The sequence below is a fragment of the Zonotrichia leucophrys genome, chromosome 2 (assembly GCF_028769735.1).
Source record: "Zonotrichia leucophrys gambelii isolate GWCS_2022_RI chromosome 2, RI_Zleu_2.0, whole genome shotgun sequence".
Lineage (NCBI taxonomy): Eukaryota > Metazoa > Chordata > Aves > Passeriformes > Passerellidae > Zonotrichia > Zonotrichia leucophrys.
Genome location: NC_088171.1, coordinates 47,580,508 through 47,599,146, shown reverse-complemented (window position 1 = coordinate 47,599,146; position 18,639 = coordinate 47,580,508).

Sequence of the window (18,639 nt, the reverse complement as noted above, 5' to 3'; positions counted from 1 at the left end):
TTGAGTGGTTGGGTTCAGTCTCATCACTGGATGAAACGTCCCTATCCATTTACTAGCATGTGTGTTTGATTTTGGAAGGATTTAGAGAAGGATAAACTAAACTTTCCCTGAGGTAGAGATTTTCTACTTCCTCAGGATTACTGAAATCTAAACACACAATTTGTACAAGCTGTAATACCACCTCCCAGAACTGTTCTGTGCCTGAGAAAGATTGAAAGGCTGAGGGGAGACACAGCAATCACATTCAATTAGAGAAAAAAATCAATACATTATTCTTTTTCATTGAATTAAAAATAAAATGAAGGATGAACATTTGAAGAAATGAAAAGCTGGTTTGACTTCAAGAGAATGACTAATGCAAAATACAGTTATGAGAATGTTAAATACAATCTTTTTCTAAACCTTTCTAAGGTAAGTGATATTAAAATGGTGGAAAGATTTAGTCTGGCTAAAGCTGTATTTCCACATACATGACAGCATAAACACGAGTGCCACTGATGAATTCATTGTCCCCCAGCCAGCTCGCATGCCAGCATGAAATTTCATGTAGTCAGGGTTATAAACCAGATCAGGAATTGGTCCAGATGAAACTCATCTGGGAAAATAAATTTATTTGAGTTAATTTGTAGTCTCATTTATCACACAGCTACGGGAACCTTCAAACTTCCCAAGAAGAAAAAGTCTCATGGAGAAATACATGGACAGTCAACCATCTTCTTTCAGTGGCTGGGTCAAACAAGACTCATAGAAGCCAGGGATGCTGGTCGTTCAGAACAGCCCTGCTCTGTCAGGCCCTACTGAAAAACTTCTGAATTCTTACCTAAGTTCAATTAAATTTAATGAGGAGGTAGAGCTCTAACAGGATATTTGGTGCAGGTTGTGGTGAAACTGGTGTACAGGAGGAAGGCAAGAGAGGTCAGAGTTTCCTTCTGCCCTGCAAAAGCAGCAGAACCCAGCTGCCGGAGTACCTCTGCCCCAAAACACTGTTGTCTCTGTGCAGGTGTAGTGAGGATATGGGAAAAGGAAGTTATTATGGTAAAGGAGGGAGAGCTAAGGAGAGAGGCTTTACTGTTCATAGGGCTATTAATTAGGGGTTTTTTTCCCTTGGAAAGTGCTTATATTTCAGAGCTTTTCCCCGCAGCTCTGTGCATAAGAGCAAGAGAGACACCTTTTACTGGAAGGATCGATATGCCTACAAGCTATCTACAAGGCATGTTAGTTGCATCAGCCTAATTGTAAGATATTATTTCCATCCTCATACCCCAGACAGAAAAGCCCCTCTCCTGCCTCATATCTGCAGATTGTGCTCAAGGAGTGTATGCACATCCCTGCCCCTTTCGTGGCAGCCCCACAGCTCCAGGGCTTGGAAGCAGTGGCTCCAGCTGCCGCGCTTACGGGCACTCCCAGCCATTCCTGAGTCAGCACAGGTGGGACCAGCACCTGCTGCAGGGAGAACCAAGAAAAGGAGGCTGTCTGAATGTTGTTTGAAGAGTTGTGGATACTCCAGCAAATCCCTGTGTGGCCTAGAGGGACTACAGTCCTGTTTCCAAGGGCACAACAAAAAGCCAGAGGGGGCTGCAGGTAGGTCCAAGCCAAGATCCTGTAGGCTTGCAGGCATAAATATCAGCACAGGCTTGGAAGGCAAGCTGTGGAGCTGAGGCATTTCTGTGGGTCTTGTGAGGTGCACAGGTTCAAGGGGACTGGCTTGGGGACAGCAAGGACGTGGAGTGAGTGTTTGTGTCTGCATTTGACCTGCAGACTCCCTCAGCTCTGGAGGAGACAGTGATGTGTGCTTCTCTAATACAGTGGGTTACTTCCTAAGGTGTGGTTGAGTCATGTTTATCCCCTTTATTATCTGCTGGTAGTCTAACTAAGTCAACCAAATTTAAAGGTGAGCAAGGCTTCCTGGTTTGGGCCTCTTCACAAATGCAAGTGGAATCTGCTGCTAAGGGCTGAGCACTTTCAGTTGTCCATGAAGCCACTAGGAATTTTGACTGGAAAGTATCAATTAGACCAGGTGATGCAAGACTCCTGCGTCCACAGATATGGAAGGATGGGCTTCCTCACAAGGGTGTTGGGGACATATTTTCCTTGATGTGTCTAATGCAAACTTGTGGTGTGATAATGGCTGTGAGATAGAAATCTAAGGCAGCACATCTGAAAAGCATGGAGTAAAGAAGGTGTGTGGCCATGCACTGAACATTTGGGATTAGGTAAACTAAAGAAATAGAATTAATCAGGGTAGCCTATTTCATGTGCAGTATAAATCAAATATACTTTGTGGTAGCAATTCTGTTCTATAATGTATGTCCACATGTAGAAAGAACGATTAAATTAACTGTCACACCCAACCTTAATTTTGGCTTGTGCTTTGGCATTAACTTTGGCACATTTCTGGGTTTTCCAGGGTCTAGGCATGCACACATGAGCTGTGTGGTCCAAGGGCATGTGAATAGTGGATTTCTGTTAGGCACAATGCTGACCAGAGTTTTCATCCATGGTACCTCACAGTGCTTTGTCCTCAGAGTACATTTTACCAGACAGTGTTTTGGAAAGCTTTGACAGCTCAAAAGGCTGCTTGCTTTCTGAGCACAAAGCCAATGTCAGCACTCCACAAACTGCTGTTGCTGCCAGAAAGCATGGTCTACTGGCTCTCCGCCTCCTCCCTCTCCTTTGGTTAGCTGAGGCATTCCTGCAGCTTTATGAGGAACAGGATATAGGAAACAGGTCAGGGTGATACTTGGTGTTGCTGAAATTAAAGCTAATTTAAAGTGCTTTTTCAAACTGTGTGTAGATGTGTAGCCAGCAGCTGAGAGATGAAGGTGAAGGAAACATGCATGCTGGAAAACTTTTAGCAAGCCCTCTCTGACACTTGCTGTATGTTACAAAGTCACACCCTAAAACCTGAAATTGTGAAAAGCAGGGACTGGTTTTGATGTCAAAGTTGAGTATCTGTGAAATTACACATTATGAGGTTGTGAATGTGTCCTGGGTAGAGAACTGACCACAGCTAAATACCTCTCCAGCTCTGTTTGAGAGCTCTCCTGTTGCAAGGGAACTCCATACTAATAGTATGGAGTTTTTTCCTATAATTTAGAAAAATTTGGATGTTTCATGACAATTGTTCAAGCTTATATTGAGATTGTTTTGATTAAGAGAGGACAGAGAGGTGCATGATAAATAAGGCACATAGCAGTCATCACATGAGCTGTCAGCAGCCTCTGTGCATGCACAGGTGGAGGGCATGGCATGCACAGGTGGAGGGCATGAGCTTTGATTGCAGAGTGGAGCTGTATCTGAGATACCCTGTCTAAGGTAAAGGTTTTGTTATTTTTATTTAGCATTCCCCCTACTCTTCCTCAGGTATAAAGAAAAGAAAACAATTCTATGATATGTAAAGGAAAGCCTCAGGCTGCAGAAATGGCTAAAAACAGGGAGAACAACATTATGGCATCTCATATGTTGTCAACAGCTAACACTGATATAGGTATGAAAATCCAGTGATTGAACTGCACCAAATAGCCAGAGATTTAGAGAGAGGTCAGGAGATAACTGCTAGGAAGTTTGGGAATAAGGCTTTTGGTTATGGTTTCTGGTTGTGTTGAGCAAAGCAGGCAGGCCTTGTAGTGCTGTGGGTGGGTGCCACCTGTGTCTCCCAGAAGGAGAGGTACTGGATACAGACTGCCCACCCTGGAACTGGTCAGCTGTGCCTATCCTGGGGCAAAAGTGTTTTGGAATCATGGAATCATTTTTATGTTGAAAAAGAACTTTAATATCATTGAGTCCAACCAGTAATCTAGCGCTGCCAGGTCCACCTCTAAAGATGTCCTTAAGCACCACATCTATGCCTTTTCTAAGTATCTCTGGGGATGATGACTCAACCACTCCCTTGGGCCGCCTCTTCCAGCACTTGACAACCCTTTTGGTGGAGAAATTTTCATAGTATCCAAGCTAAACCTCCCTAGTACAGAGCTGTAAGATTTTAGCAGTTGTTATCCCAGACACTGAAGTGCCAAAAAAATAATGACTGATGTGTTGTTGATCATGACTCAGTACCCAGTAGCAGCCCATATGGAGTGGGACAGATCCAGTGCCCTCCTATTACACAAAGACCTGAAGGAGTTTCTAGAACCTTGCACATCCAGGATACCTGGTTCCTAGAAGACCTGAATTACAGTTGTCTGGTTGAAAGACTGTTTGTTTATTTGCTAACTGACATCAGCTTGTTACCTGGCAGCACAGTGTAGCATCTACTAATTGATTGGGAATGCAGCTCAACAGCAACAAGGAATTTGGAAACACTGAACTAAAGGAATGCACATCATCAACTTCAGTTCAAGGGTACTTAGTCATGGTCCAAAGTGGCTGGGGTTTGCTTTCAGTTCAATGTTTCATGAGCTATTCTCTGTATAAAATCAGTATGTCAGAGCTCTAGAAAATTGCTTTTCTTGCCTTTTCATATTCTCCATATGTTTTTGCTCAGGTAACTGCAGAAACATAGCTCATTTCAGTGTAAAATTTCTTGTGTCAATATTTTACCCTATGTAAGCTGTATAACTAGATGAGATGCTAATACATAACCCAGAAAAGAATTCTCACTTTAAATGGAAATGCAAAAATAATGGAATTTTGCCATTCTGTAAATAGTTGTTTTCCTTTGGATTTAGGTTGATTTAAACACTCTTTTTGCAAGTGCCGGCTTACAGCTGAGAACAGAAGTGAGCCTGAAACCTGCAGCACTGATGTTTCTTGACATGGTGCTGCTGCCTGTGTACAAATAAGGACGGGACGGGTGAAGGGCTGGGAGGTATCGACTCTGCAGGCAGGGATTTAGAGATTGTAGCTGGCAGAAAAGCAGAGGCATAAAGCTTTCATCTCAGTAGCTCCAATGACAAAGGCAAAGTGGCTGCAGCAGCTCTGGCCCTGAGTGTTTAGGCAGAAATGCCTCTGAGTTGCAGTGGTATCCTGCCTGGTCAGATGAAAACCAGCTCGTGTGCATCTGTACAGTGATGTTTGCATCCCTAACACTGCTCTGCCAGTGTGAGGGAGAGCAGAGAGAGCCCAGGCATGGCTAAGGGACCCTCACCCCCTGCAGCCCAGAGAGCAGCTGGAGACATTGCAGGAGCGTGGGGCTCCTGTCTGAACTGCGAGTGGGCTGGGAAGCACAGCCCTGGTTCCTACCTCCAGACAAGCATATTTCAAAGAAGGTAAGGAAACAGCCTCCGAGCCTTGCAGCAAGCTCAGTGTAGTGTAAATTCTTGAGGCAATGCAAGTAAAGAGGAATTCAAAGTGTAGTTAAAGGTCATGAACTTTGCTTTCAGTACTACAGCAAAATAGAATTAAAAAGAGACATATAAATAATAAATATGTGTGTCTTGATGAGTACAACGGCATTTTGAAAAGGACAAAGGATTCCCCTGAATAATATTTAAACTTTCATGTCGCAAATTGCTTGAATGAATAAAAATGGCATTTTTAGAAGGTCAAAAATTTCTTCAGAAAGCTATCTAATCTTTAAAGTTCAGTAAAGAAATCTGCTTCTTACAGCCATGCTTCTGTTCATGTTGCTATGGACTCACTTCCAGCTGGAAGAGAGGAATCTGAGCTGTGGTGGAACTGACCCTCTGTCTGTGGATTAAGGTGTATCAGACAATGATGACCCTTTCTGGATGCTTTTCATTAATGCTGGTGGCTGTGCAAGCTCAACAAACCTTTAGGTCAAGTCCATCCCTGTCCCAAAGAAAGCTGAGAGGGAAATTCTGAGCATTCTGTGCAAATCACAGTCTACATGGCAAAGCAAAAATAGCTGCTGTAGCTGGCAGAGGGGGCTGATAGGATTTTCTGTCGATGTGTGGTTGGCACTGTTTTCCTTCAGCCCTGCATGGAGACTCTTAGTGAGCTGCCTGAAGTGTCCCTGCTCTTGCTTTTGTGCTTCTGCTCTCAGATTAGCAAGATTAGGGGCTTCCTTACTTTCTGGGAGATGTTTAGCCATGGGCATAGAGTGTGCTGTGGATGGGAGGCCAGAAGGGTGAGGGAAAAAGAGGGGCTACCCCAGTGCAGGCAACTCAGTGTCCAGCACCTGGAACCGATGGACTGAACTTGCATTTTGGTGCTCAGCCTGTCTCCATTCAAACACACACCTAAATGCGTTTTTGGCATCAGTGGTGTTACAGACAACAGAGTTCATTTCATACCACCATATCAAAGGATTGTCCCTACTCTTAAATCTTATCCCCCTGAGGCAAATGTCCCAGGGAATGCAGGAAGATGGGTTGGAGAGATGGTAGCATGGCCTTTTGTAGAAAGGATAATCAGTGGGATAAAGTTGCATATTGAAGTACCCATCTGCATTAGAATTCTGCTGGTGCTGCATTGATCCAATGCATGGAAGTGCAGTGCCTGGCTCACTTTGAAAAATGCAGCCAGCAAGGAGCAATGTTGTCCTCTTGGAAATGTGCTCATGATCCTTTCTCTTCTCCCTCCCTGCCTGGCAGATGGGGAGAGCAGTTGAGCAGGGGATAAACCACATTGCCATCATTTGTACTGGGCTAAACAAGGGTTGTGAGAATTTTGAGCCACCGACCTCAAACTCAGAGTTTCCCATCTGGGAGGCGAATGTGTTACAGATCCAAATCTGCCCGGGTCTGACTTCCTCATGGCAAATTCTCTTTCTTGGCCTGTCTTGTTAGTCTTTTACATAGTAACTGACTGTAACTCACCTGCAAACAACATGTGTTGCTGTGTCCCTTTATTTGTTGTTTTCCTACTATCAATTTTGTGCAATTCCAAGGAATAGTCACAGTGTGGGCTGAGCAATTATGTTGCTGCTTTACATGCCTCTTATGTAATTATAGTAACAGAGACAATATCAGCCTCCTTCTCTCTAAAGTTGCACCATGATGAGGCTTTTTTATCACAATTGCTTTTTGGGTAATTAATTTGGCGTGCTTAGAGTAGGGCTGACTTGTAGAAAGGAGGATTTTTCTGTGCTGTCACCAAAGGGTAACCAGGCATTGTATGCACACTTGTTCTTGGGGAGTCCCAAGGGTACAGGGGTGGATGGCACGAGCTACAGCAATATGTGTGGTTAGCATTAGATCAAGGAACAAAACGAATAGGAAGGCTTGGCCTGATCTCATCAGCAAATTAGATTAAATAGACTTGGCAGGCTGATTGAAGCTCTAGTTGTCAGAGTGTCAGTGAACCCTTGTTCGTGAGCTGATTGGAAAATTGCAGTTTTCCTTCTAGTAACTTTGAATGCCTTCCTTCCCTTCATCCTGCTATTGTTTCACTCTGGTATTTCAGATCTTGCTCATTGTGGCTGATACTTCCAAATAAAACAAAGTCACATTCAGTAGAAAAAAAATTTTCTTTGGGATTTTGTTGTAGGAACAGTTGTGAGAATTGAGTTTTCTGATAAACGTGCAAATAACTGAAGCTTGGAGTTTGACTGTCTGTTTCAGGCCAGCTTACTTGAGTACATCTTTGGATGAATGCTGACATGTTGGGAAGGCAACTTCATTTCATCTTTGCTGCCACTCTGTGCTGACTGACAAAGTCATCTCAAGGTCACTGTGTACCCTGGTAGATCTGACTCTTTTCTTGCAATGGAGATGACCTGCTGTTGTTGGACTACTGAAGATGTACTATGGCAAGCACAAATGGCTGAATTGTGGGGATCAGCAGTTTCACAGGTCTTTAGACCAAACCTCCCCATCCTCATTGTGGGTTTGTCAGCAATGAGTTCGTTCTTCAGGAGTTGTGGTGGGAAGTTCTGGTTAGGTCAGACCAGTACATCCACCAGCTGGTGGCTGTCTCGTGCACTGGTCTGGTGACAGATACACCCTGCATAAAGTGAGAGGCTCACTTTGGGGGAGTCTGAAGTGGCACTGGGGTCTGACTTTACCTTTGTCTTGCAGTGTTAGAGAAATTTTGTCACCAGGCTCTCATCTCCACTAAATACTTTTTAGACACAGACTAATCAGTCTCTGGTAGCTCAAGCCAGGTGCCTCTAAAGAGGGACCCCAAACAGAGAAATCCCTGGGCAATTACACCCTTACAATTTGAACTCCTCATCCTTCATGTGACAGTATGGACAATCAGACAAATTACAGGCTGGGGTGTTATCACTCTTTGTTGGTTCCCTGTTTTGTTACCAAATGTTGCAATGTTGTTGTCTTCATACTCCCTTAGGTCAGATTTGATGAGAGTTTCAGCTGATTCTGCAGTCAATGTTGTAATGTGTCTGTTATAGTTCATATACCATAACCTGGGGACTCTCCACTCTAGCTATTAATTTTAAGCAATATTTAAGCTGCTAGCTTTGTCTATTCTAACCATTACTAATGTTTAGACTGTTAGCTGCAGATTTCACTTTAATCCATCTTTGACTTACACAACATAACCATAGAGTTCAGGTAAAGTTCAACTTGCAGCCTAACAAATCTAGGTGTTTGTGTCTACTTTCAAATAATATCAAAATGTCAATGTGCAGGCTAACCAGAGACAGGTCTTACCTGGAGCACCCATATCTTTGTTCATTTGGTGTGTCTGCAGGGTCAGTACCTTTGCAGGACCACCCTGTGTGGGAGAGAGGCGGGAATTTGTGTAGAGTGAAGACTGGTGCCTCCAGTTTTCTCTCAGTTAAAGGTGTCTCATCAGGCTTGACAGTGTGCAGGCAATTTTTGCACATGGATGTGTGCACCCTTTCAATGACCCTGGTGCAGATTTGATCTGTCAGGGCTGCTGCAGTTTGACTTCCAACTGTCCTCCACAAGCAGGTCCCCACCACCTCCCAGCATGCTAGTGGTTCTCAGAAATTATCTGGCTAAAAACAACCCTAACAAGAATAAAGCTTGCTTTCAGACAGCCTGATGGACATGGCACCTTAGATTAGAATGGCTTCAACAGCTGTGAGAAAACCCATTGTCTTCAAACCCCACCGAGAGTTGCTGCCCAAAGGTCTTAGAAGCTGTCAGCCTAAATGCTGTGTCAGGATGCCCATCCCTTCTTTCTCAGCACCCTTGTCTGTAAGTGCATGGAGATGTAGGTGGAACTGTCTGCCCTGATATCATCTTCTGTGGAAATCATGAAGAAGAAAACAAAGGAAAACAAGGAAGTGGGATTTATTCCATCAGAACCATGGGTTCTGCTCATGCTTCTAGATGTCTGCAGTTTGCAGACACTGTGGCCCAAAGAATTTTTAAATTAATAAGTTGCTAAGAGTTTGTGGTGGTGGAGGGTGAAAAAGAAATTAGATCAATTTTATCAGTCAGAATTTAGGTGACATTTGAGATATGCTAAATTAACCTTCAAAATGTCTCCAAATGTCTTGTTTAGGGAAAAAAAAAAAAAGGACATTCAGTCTGGGTAAAACAGACAATGAGTGAGTGCATGTAAACAAATTCCCTAAAGCATTCATAACTGCATTTCCTCAGCCTCCAGAATTACAACAGGTAATGAATTATTTTCCCATCTGTCTTATTGAACAAAAAATACCACCATCTGAGCTTGAAGGTGAAGAGGGAGCAATATATTTAAACAAAACCTGGATGAAGCTGAACACAAAGAGATTATTTAAAAAAAAAACCTGAACATTCACAATATTGCTTCCCTGTTCCAATTACAAAAAATGAAAACAGGCTTAATTTTGTATTTTGCTGCTACTACAACTTTGCCATTAGTTGGTGTGATTCCAATTTCAGACCTTAAAAAACTGGAGATGAAAATGGAATGAAATATTAATATAGGTTAACTCTTGTGAAAATCCTTACCAGACCTGTCTGGTGCTTGTAGGCCCTGTGCTTGCACTCCCACGTGAGATGCTTCATGAGATGCTGATAAATACACGTCCTTCCAAAGAGAGCCCATCTTCTGAGGATAGCTCCAGCATGCTGGAGCCCCAGTATTTTTTCTGGAGGGAATAGATTTTTCCTTGCTGGTCCAGGTGCCAGGGTTCTCTTAAGTGGAAGCCTGGCCCATTGCTGCTTGGCCACAAGCATCCTGGCACTTAGACAAGGCCAGTTGTCAGGTTTTTCTGAAGCAGTACATCTCAATAGTCACAGTGGACCATGCTCCCCATGGGGATCAGCTGAATACACTGCCTTCAGGAAGGATTAATGCCCACTAATCCTCCATTCAAGAGAAAAAGACTCAGGTGTTTGCCAAGCACCAATGAGCCAGTTTAGTCCTTTCCTCCCTCCCTGCACTTCTTTTTTTTTTTCTTTTTAAATAAATCCTTCTCAAAATTACAAAAGCAGATCCAAGCAGTCACAGTGACTCAGCTGTAGAACCATAAGCAGTCCACACTGCAGATTAAATTTGCAATTGGTAATATCATTGTGCAGCACTGTGAAAATGTAAAATCACTCTTTCCCTACTTGCTACATGCACAGATTTACATCAAGCCAGAACAGCTGCTAGAAGAGGAAAAGAAGGAACTAACATCCTCAAGGGGGTTCGAAACCATCTCCCCCAACTCCCTGTTTTACCAGTACTGTGATCTTGGCCGGGTTTATCTGAAAGAGAGAAAGGAGACAGACTCAAAAGCAATATATGAAGGGCACTCATTCAGATGAATATTGCAGGGAGTGGTATTTCACCATTTTTCTGTGACATTTTTTTACTTCCAAAGATAGCAATCATGATATTTTTAATCTGAAATCCACCCAGAGCTACTGCAGGTGCTGCTCATTTCAGTCAAGTTTACAAAGATTAAAACTGATTAAGTGTTAGAGAGGAGTGATGAATTCCAAATACTGATATGTTAATTAAGATAATGCATTTATAGTGATTGCTTACAAGTGTAATAGCCTTTCTCATCGAATCTGGTTCTCTTTGTTCCTTGGTCATGTGACAAAATAGAACCATCAAATCTCTGAAAACTGGAATTTTACTCCTTTATACCAATGTAGTGTCAAGAAATTTTTCAGGTACCTGGTTTCACAGTCTGTTCTTTATCTCTCTTTTTGTATCTTATTCCTGTTCTCATAAGACAGCTGTCTCAACAGTGCTTAAATAGTATCACGATGTTGTCCAAATTCTGGCTTTCTCCCAGATAAACTAAACAATGTTTTTGTGTTCCTTTTGATTTCAGTGTCAGAATTTCCATTGACAACAATAGGAACAGGAAATCTCCTTCATTATCCTGTGAGTTTCTTCCTGCTACCCAGCCATGGTCTCGTTCATCCCCTCTGTTAAGATGCTCAGTTTTCTCTGTGTCCTGCTGGGATGAGGTATGGAGTTTGCTTTGCTCAGACTTCACCCAGCCACTGGTTTCCCTGTGCCACTTCAACACATCCTAGAAGATACCGAGGCACTTGGCTGATTTTGATTCTACATTTATAATCATTATTTTGTTTCCATCCCAAACCAAGGATGCAAAAATCATGTTGGAAGCTGGACAACCATTTTACCTCTGTTTCTTCCGTTGCCCATTATGGGTAACTATGGCTTGAAGGGAAGAGGCAAAGCCATGCAGAATATAACTCTGCTTTACAAATCCCATAAACTGAAGAAGGCTTGCTTCTTCTTCAGAAGAACTGCACTTATAAAAGGCAAGTTCTTCAGCTTTGATAAGAAAACAACCAAGATGAGGAATCCAGTATTTCCTCCTCATGGTGATTCCCTTCACTAGTTAAAAACATCCAAAATCTGTAAAAGGTTTTTGAAAAGGGTGTGATTTTTATGTCTGTCCTTCCCATTGTGAGTGGAAGGGTATTGAATGACCCCTTGTTTCTTGTCCCTGATGTCCTTTGATGCCCTGATAATTCTCGTGCTTTGTTGTCCATTATTATTATCTCTAGTCGCTTTCTACTCTTGGGCTTAGCACCCACAGCACCACTTTCTTTAGATAAAGGGGACATTCTTTTCCCCTTGATTCATAATTTGGTGCTTGATTGTACTCATGCACCTTTTGTATAGTTTTAATGTACAGAATGTCCTTGCCCTGCTTTTGTGAACACTCAGCCCCCATCAGTGTTTATCTGTTTGACATCTGCATAGCTTAGCAGAAGGGATTTCCTTTACATTTTCAAATCACTGATAAGTATACTGAATCAGATCAATATGATATTTCTCCACTTTCTTTTTTGATCTGCCTACAGGGTTCATATTGCATAACACTTGGTGGCAAAGCAATTGCAAGAGCCCTGGGGAAAGGACTTTTTGGTGGAAGGTGATTTCTCAATGCCCTCTTTGCCTGCACAGTCCTGGCAGAGGGCACCTGCAGCCAGCTCTGCCTGCCCCCCATTAATCCCCTGCATTTCCTCCCGTCCCTTTTCTGTATAGCAAGTGGAGCTGGAGGATTAGATGGAAAGGAGACCTCTGCCATCAGGGATTATGTGGGGATTGCTCTGGATTTCAACACACTGCAACATGGTAGCAGGGGAATTTCTGATGCACTGTAAGGGATTTATGCAATGGGGTGGCAGGTGAAAGCCCTAAATGAGGGGGTTTGGTATGCCAAAATGTCATGCTGCAGTTCTGATTGTAGCTGTGGATTGTAGTAAACAAGCTTTCCTGATAGTCACTGTACTTGAAAAGCCTTTTTTTTCCCCTTCTGCTTTTCAGCAATGCTTTAAAGAACTTAAAAGCAGCTTTAGAGCAAAAGTGCTACTTCTGTCTCTCTGCTTGCAGGTATGCCACCTGAAATAGTATGAACCATAAATTACTTTAATAGATAACAGCAGAAACTTCAAAAATCTTTGTGATTCAAACTTCAGAGGCAGCTAATGCTGCAATTCAGAAGAGGAAAACTGGGAAACTGCAGTCGTATTTTGTGCTGCTGGCTGAAAAGTTCATGAAATGACTTCAGCTAATCATATAAAGATTGTCAGTCAATAGAGCAGCGGTTCTGTGTTTAAACGGTTTAATGACTCCACTGGTGAATGTCCTGTAGCTTGATAATCATTTGTCTTTGAGTTAATTATCTGAGTCATATTAGCTTTGTGAGGCAGAAATGGAGTGGTGGGCGGCTTTTATTACACCATAGAAATATTAAAATCAGACTGCTGTACTGTTAATCTTGAATAAGAATGTATTGGCAGAGACAAGCACTTAGGGCACTTTCACCCTGGAGCTCACCTTCTCCTTGAACAAACAGCAAAGCAATCAGGCATGCTGAGGCTTTTATCCAAAAGCTTTTACTTTACTAAAAAAGACAGATGTCAGAGTTGGTGTGACTGTCTCCTAGACAGAGGGGTTGTGTATCTGCAGAGACAGTGTCTAAGAATGCAGCTGGGTGCAGCAGCATGCAGAGTATCCAGACTGGCTCTGAATATGGGTAGAATGACCAGGGTACTATGGCCCCAGACTTTTTGCCTGTAACCTTATGCGTGCACAAGCTTGCCATCCAGAGGGCTGGTCAAATGATGGGATTGGACATGGCTTTTGACCATGACTAAATATTTCCAGATTCAGTCTGATTCCTTCTCTCTGCAGTCTGGTGTTCAGGCTGCAGATGCAAGTGCATGGTACAAGTTACCCCACAGAAACCAGGGTTTCCCCAGGGTGAGAAGATGAGAAAAAAGATGAAAGAGAAGATAACAATGAATCCCCAAACTCTCCATGAAGAGAGTGTGTAGGAGCGTTGTGGGGTAGCACGGTCAGGACGGATGGAGACGAGAGATCTCTGAAGCCAGGTCGTGGAACTTGGGGTTCATTGCAAAGGGCCTGGGTGCAGGGCCCTGCTGGGAGCTGCCAGCCACAGCTCAGAGCAGGTCCGAGAGAAGATGAGAGGGTAAGAGAGCAAAAGCATCAGAGAGTAAAAGGGGTAAGAGGGTGAAATTCCTGTTACAACACAATAAATCTTCTGTGTTGAATATTCTGATTCTCACTAACCAATCTAGTACAATATACAAATCTTATAGCATTTACATGCAGCCGATAAGAATCACTATATTACCATACTGTGTTACATTTTAAACCCTAAAAACTACTCTTTGGACCCCTTCTGCCAAGCTGGTAGGGTCTGCTAGGACCCTTGGACCTGCCTGCAAGCAGAGGGTCTTGTTCCATCAAAAGGGGTTTGCCTTCAGTCTTGCCACATTATTGTTTTCCAGTTGTTCAGTAACTAAGGGATCTCAAAGCTTGCTTTCATTTCAATCTTGCTTATAGTCTCTATATTCTCAAAATCTTTTGCCAGGCAACCATATTTATAAGGCTTTCCTGTTTCATCTTCTCCAACAGAGTGACACCTGTGAAATACTCCAAGCCCACTTTTGAAAGCCTATCTATGACTTTTGTCACAGTCTGGGGGCAGGGTGGCACATTTCATTGAGTTTAAGACCTTTTTGTCTATTGGGACCTTTAAAGCAGGGATTTTATGCTGCTTAATCCCAGTTTGTGGTGGGAAGGAGTAAAATCCATGAGAATTCTGATCTTGACTGGGGGAGGATTGTATTTTCCCTGAGATTGCCTTTAGTTCCTATAGATGTGACTCTGAGCATACTTGATGATCCAGGAATTATGTTATACCACTGCCAAACCCATAAAAATGTCAAGAAGGTGTATGAGGTTTGTGCAAAAATCCTGGAAAGATCTGTGTCCCATAGTGTCATCAAATACATGCTGTTTCAAGACTTCTGGTATTCTATGATATTCCTGTCTCTCCTGTCTGTGGTGTAATCTGAATCCACTGAATTTCAGGGTATCAGGGCATTCTTTCAAGAAATAGGAATGACCTGTGAAAGAGGAAGCAAGCATTACTTATTTCACCACTGTCACCATTTCAGTGGTTCCTCCCATCCCATTTCTTAGGTGTTTTGTTAGATAATTCTGTGTCAGTGTGCACTATTTTTCTCCTAGCATTTTGCTTGGCCGACCTGAAGAAAAGTCTCTGCAACCTGTTTTTTAAATGTCAGTTTGTTTTGAGGTGGTAGTTAAATCAGTTCAGTCCTGCCTGAAATAGTAAATGTAAACACATTAAACAGGTCTTGTGCTCTTCCTGAACAGAGCCCGATCAACTCCTACTGAAACCAGCCAAAAGAATCTTCCTGACTTGTGATACGGCTGGGTTAATCTACCAGAAATATTTATTCATCACCCAATAGGCCTCCTCCAACAATGCAAACTGAAGTTCATGCTGCTTTATCTAAGAAAAGAAATTAAATTGATTAGATACTTTCAAAATATAGCAGCTTAATTGCCTTCAGGCTTTTGCAAAGTCTCCAGCTGGCTAGACTACTAATCTTTTGCAATTATTCTCATAATTATAAAATTAAAATTATGCCTGTTTTCTGATGATTGATTGTGGTTCAGAATGGCTCACACTGGAGTTCCTCGATATATGGATGTAGGCCTGATCTAATGAACCCACCATATCTTCAATGGAAGGTGATAAAGACCTGCTGAGATGCATAAACAGAGAACCTGGCTCCAAATATTAAACAGGTCCAAATGTGTAATGCTGAATTCCCACCAGGCCCTTTCTGATATCTGAGTCCCTGTGTGAGCCATACCAACAGCTTGCCTCCATATATTGTTAATTAGGTGTCTCACCCACGGCTTTGGAATTTGAAATGAGCGTTTACAGTAGGCATGCAGTATGGTGCCTTGCAGTGATTCTTCCTGGCCAAGAAGTGCTCTTTAGGAAAACTGAGGCAGAGCCATTTGCCCCCTCTTGAATCAGGTTAGACCGATTTGCATGAAACTTCTCTCTTTATTTCCCTTTTGGTAAGAATGAAGACATTTTTCCAGACTCAACAAGAAACCCCAAGCCACATGGAAATCTTGGTGTAGGAGGGAAGATAGGCTAAGAAGGAGGGAAGGAGCTGCAGAGGGGTGTGAAAGCAGAGGCAGCTTGTCCTGGTTTTGCCTGAGATAAAGTTAATTTCTTCTAAGTAGCTGGCAGAGTGATGTGGTTTGGACTTAGTATGAGGATAATGTTGATAACATGCTGATGTTTTGGCTGTGGATGAGCGGTGCTTACCCTGAGACTTCTCGGTGTCTCGTGCTTGACCACTGAGCAGGTGCACAAGAAGCTCGGAGGGAGCATGGCCAGGACAGCTGACCCCAGCTGGCCAAAGAGATACTCTGTACCAGAGAATGTCATGCCCAGTATTTAAACTGGGGGACTTACCTAGACAGGATTACTGGGTGTGGGGATGAGGTTTGGCATTGGTCAGCACATGCTGGTCAAGTCTATTTTGCATCACTGGTTTTTCTTGGGCATTCTCTTTTCCTCTCTTTCTTTTTCAATTTAATATTACTATTATATTTTACTTTGTTTCAAACATTGAGCTGTTCTCAGCCTACAAGTTTTTGTGGCAGGGGAGTGAGCAAGCAGCTGCGTAGTGTATAGCTGCCAGCTGGGGTTAAATCACCGCACAGCTCCAGGGTGCTCCTCTGTGAGGGTCTTTTCCTAGAATAGGAAGTCATGAGATGAGTCTGAGGGGTTCATTACCACAGAGCGGATGCTGGACATCATGGGGGAGTGGAGGTCAGGAAATGTCTCTTTATTTCTAGCCCTGGGGACTTTGGATCTAAGAAGCTACGTGAAGACCTCGCTTCAGCAGGTTGCTTAACCCCATAGCCAAGGCCATGGTGATGCTGAAGTGCCTCTCTTCTTCATTTGATTCAGAAAATACTCTCTGCATCAAAAAACTTCAAAGTTCTCTCAAAAATAATAATTTGCTAGAAAAGCTTGATTGACAGTAACTATTTCCAGATGACCCTATACCTTGTGCCACATTACCAGCCCATTCTCTGGGGAATATTCTGGGAAATGCCAGGTGTTTGATGACATTTGAATTTTTACTATGAATTATCTGGCACCCACAGCATCTCATAAACACCATAATGCTGAGTCACCTTTAAATTGCTATTTTGGTTCTATATTAAAATGGAGCATGCTTCTTCCACCTACATTACATATATACAAATCTGTAATTCCCCTGTCTAGGTTTTTAAAAACTCTCTTGGAATAATCCTCCCAAGGAGAAGATTAAGCCATGAGGTCCAAATGGGACTTGGTGATATTTTGCTACTTGATCACTTTGAAGTCTCCTTTCATTCCCTAGAAGCTACTTGAAGTGCCTTTTAGCTTTTAGCATGATCAGGGGAGTCTGATTTATCTTTAATTTTCTTTGTAAAGCATTTAAGGGGCCCAAATCCTTCAAGTTAAGGGCACTTTATCAATTTATAGTTGCAAGAAATTTTCCCTTTGGCATTAGTCTTTCCTGCCCAGGAGGCTGAATTCTGCTGTCACTCCATATATAACTTCTGCAATTACAGGCATTTAGTCCCCTCTTTGTAAAACCATGTGTGAAGGAGGTAGAGTGGGAGCCCAGACAGTGGTGGGTGGATCCAGGCTGCCTGCAAGCCACCAGTGTAGCTGTGGGCTGCTGCTCCAGCGCAAGGTTGTTGTGTGAGAAGAGAGTGAGTGTCTTGGGCAGAGAGGACAGAGGATTAAGCTTCAAAGAGCACTGCTTGTATAACTCTGCTCTCATCAGTATTGATCTCACCCTGGAAGCCTGAGCAAAATCAAAAAGGCCAGGCGCTACCTTGTACTTTCCTGAAATCTGTGATGTGAGTTGGCAGGGCAGCAAGGGGGAGGGCATGCTCATGCCTGAAAGTTCATTGGCTTTTCCAGCTCTCTCAGCTTGGCTTAAGAGGATATTATCCCCCCAAATAGAAGTCCCCTTTGATACTGCTCATATTAGATCTCCTTGCTGCACCATTACAGAGCTATGACCATTAGAAAGACCCAAAATTAGAGGAACAATTCCTGGTCCCTTTGAAAATCTTGTAGAGAAAGCTTTTCCTTGCCTTGCCTTGCCTCGCCTTGCTGTGGATATAGACCTCAATAAACAGCCATAGCAGAAACTAGAAGGGCTCTCTTATAACCCAAAACCTTGTTTCCAGCCCATACAACAAGGTCTGGGTAGGCTGATCACTGTATTAGAGGAATTTATTCATTTATTCCAGGGGGCAGAGTTTGTTGCAGACTTATGTTTTAAAGTAGCTTTTTTTTCCTTTTCCCACTGACATTATTGTCTTAATAGGCCGCAGAAATATCCCTTTTTCAGCTTTCCACTTTACCAGCCCCAACAAACCAAAAGCTCAGCCTGTTCTTTTCCATGTTTTCTCTTTCTCTTGTTTAACACCCAGTGGTCTCATCAGAGAACAACAGTGACACTCACACAGTCTTAGAGCTTTTCTGACAAATGATTCACCAGACACCTGTGGAGATCATGCTAGCCCCCTGACCCCACTGGCCATGGTGGTGTTGGTAACCAGGCATCCTCTGGCTGAGGATTCTCAAGGCTTTCTTCTCTTCAGACATTTCCAGCTGAAGAGTTCCCAATTTACAACAGAATTTCTTGTATCGATGTAATTGATTGTTAACATTGCATTGTAGTTATCACATTTCTGCTATTTGGGTCCTGAAGGTCATCCTTCTATGTGATGCCTCAGACTCTGTTCATTTTTACTGTTTATTAAAATTGCTGAATTTTAGCCCATTTTCATTTGCCTTGCTTGGGACCAAATCAACAACTAAGATTCTAATTACGTACCACTGTAACCAACTCAGCCTGAGAAATCAGCAATGTCTATTTGTAAATTCATGCATATGTTTGTATGCCTAACCCTCTACTCCCATATTTTATGCATACTCAGAATAAGATGCCATCAAAAATG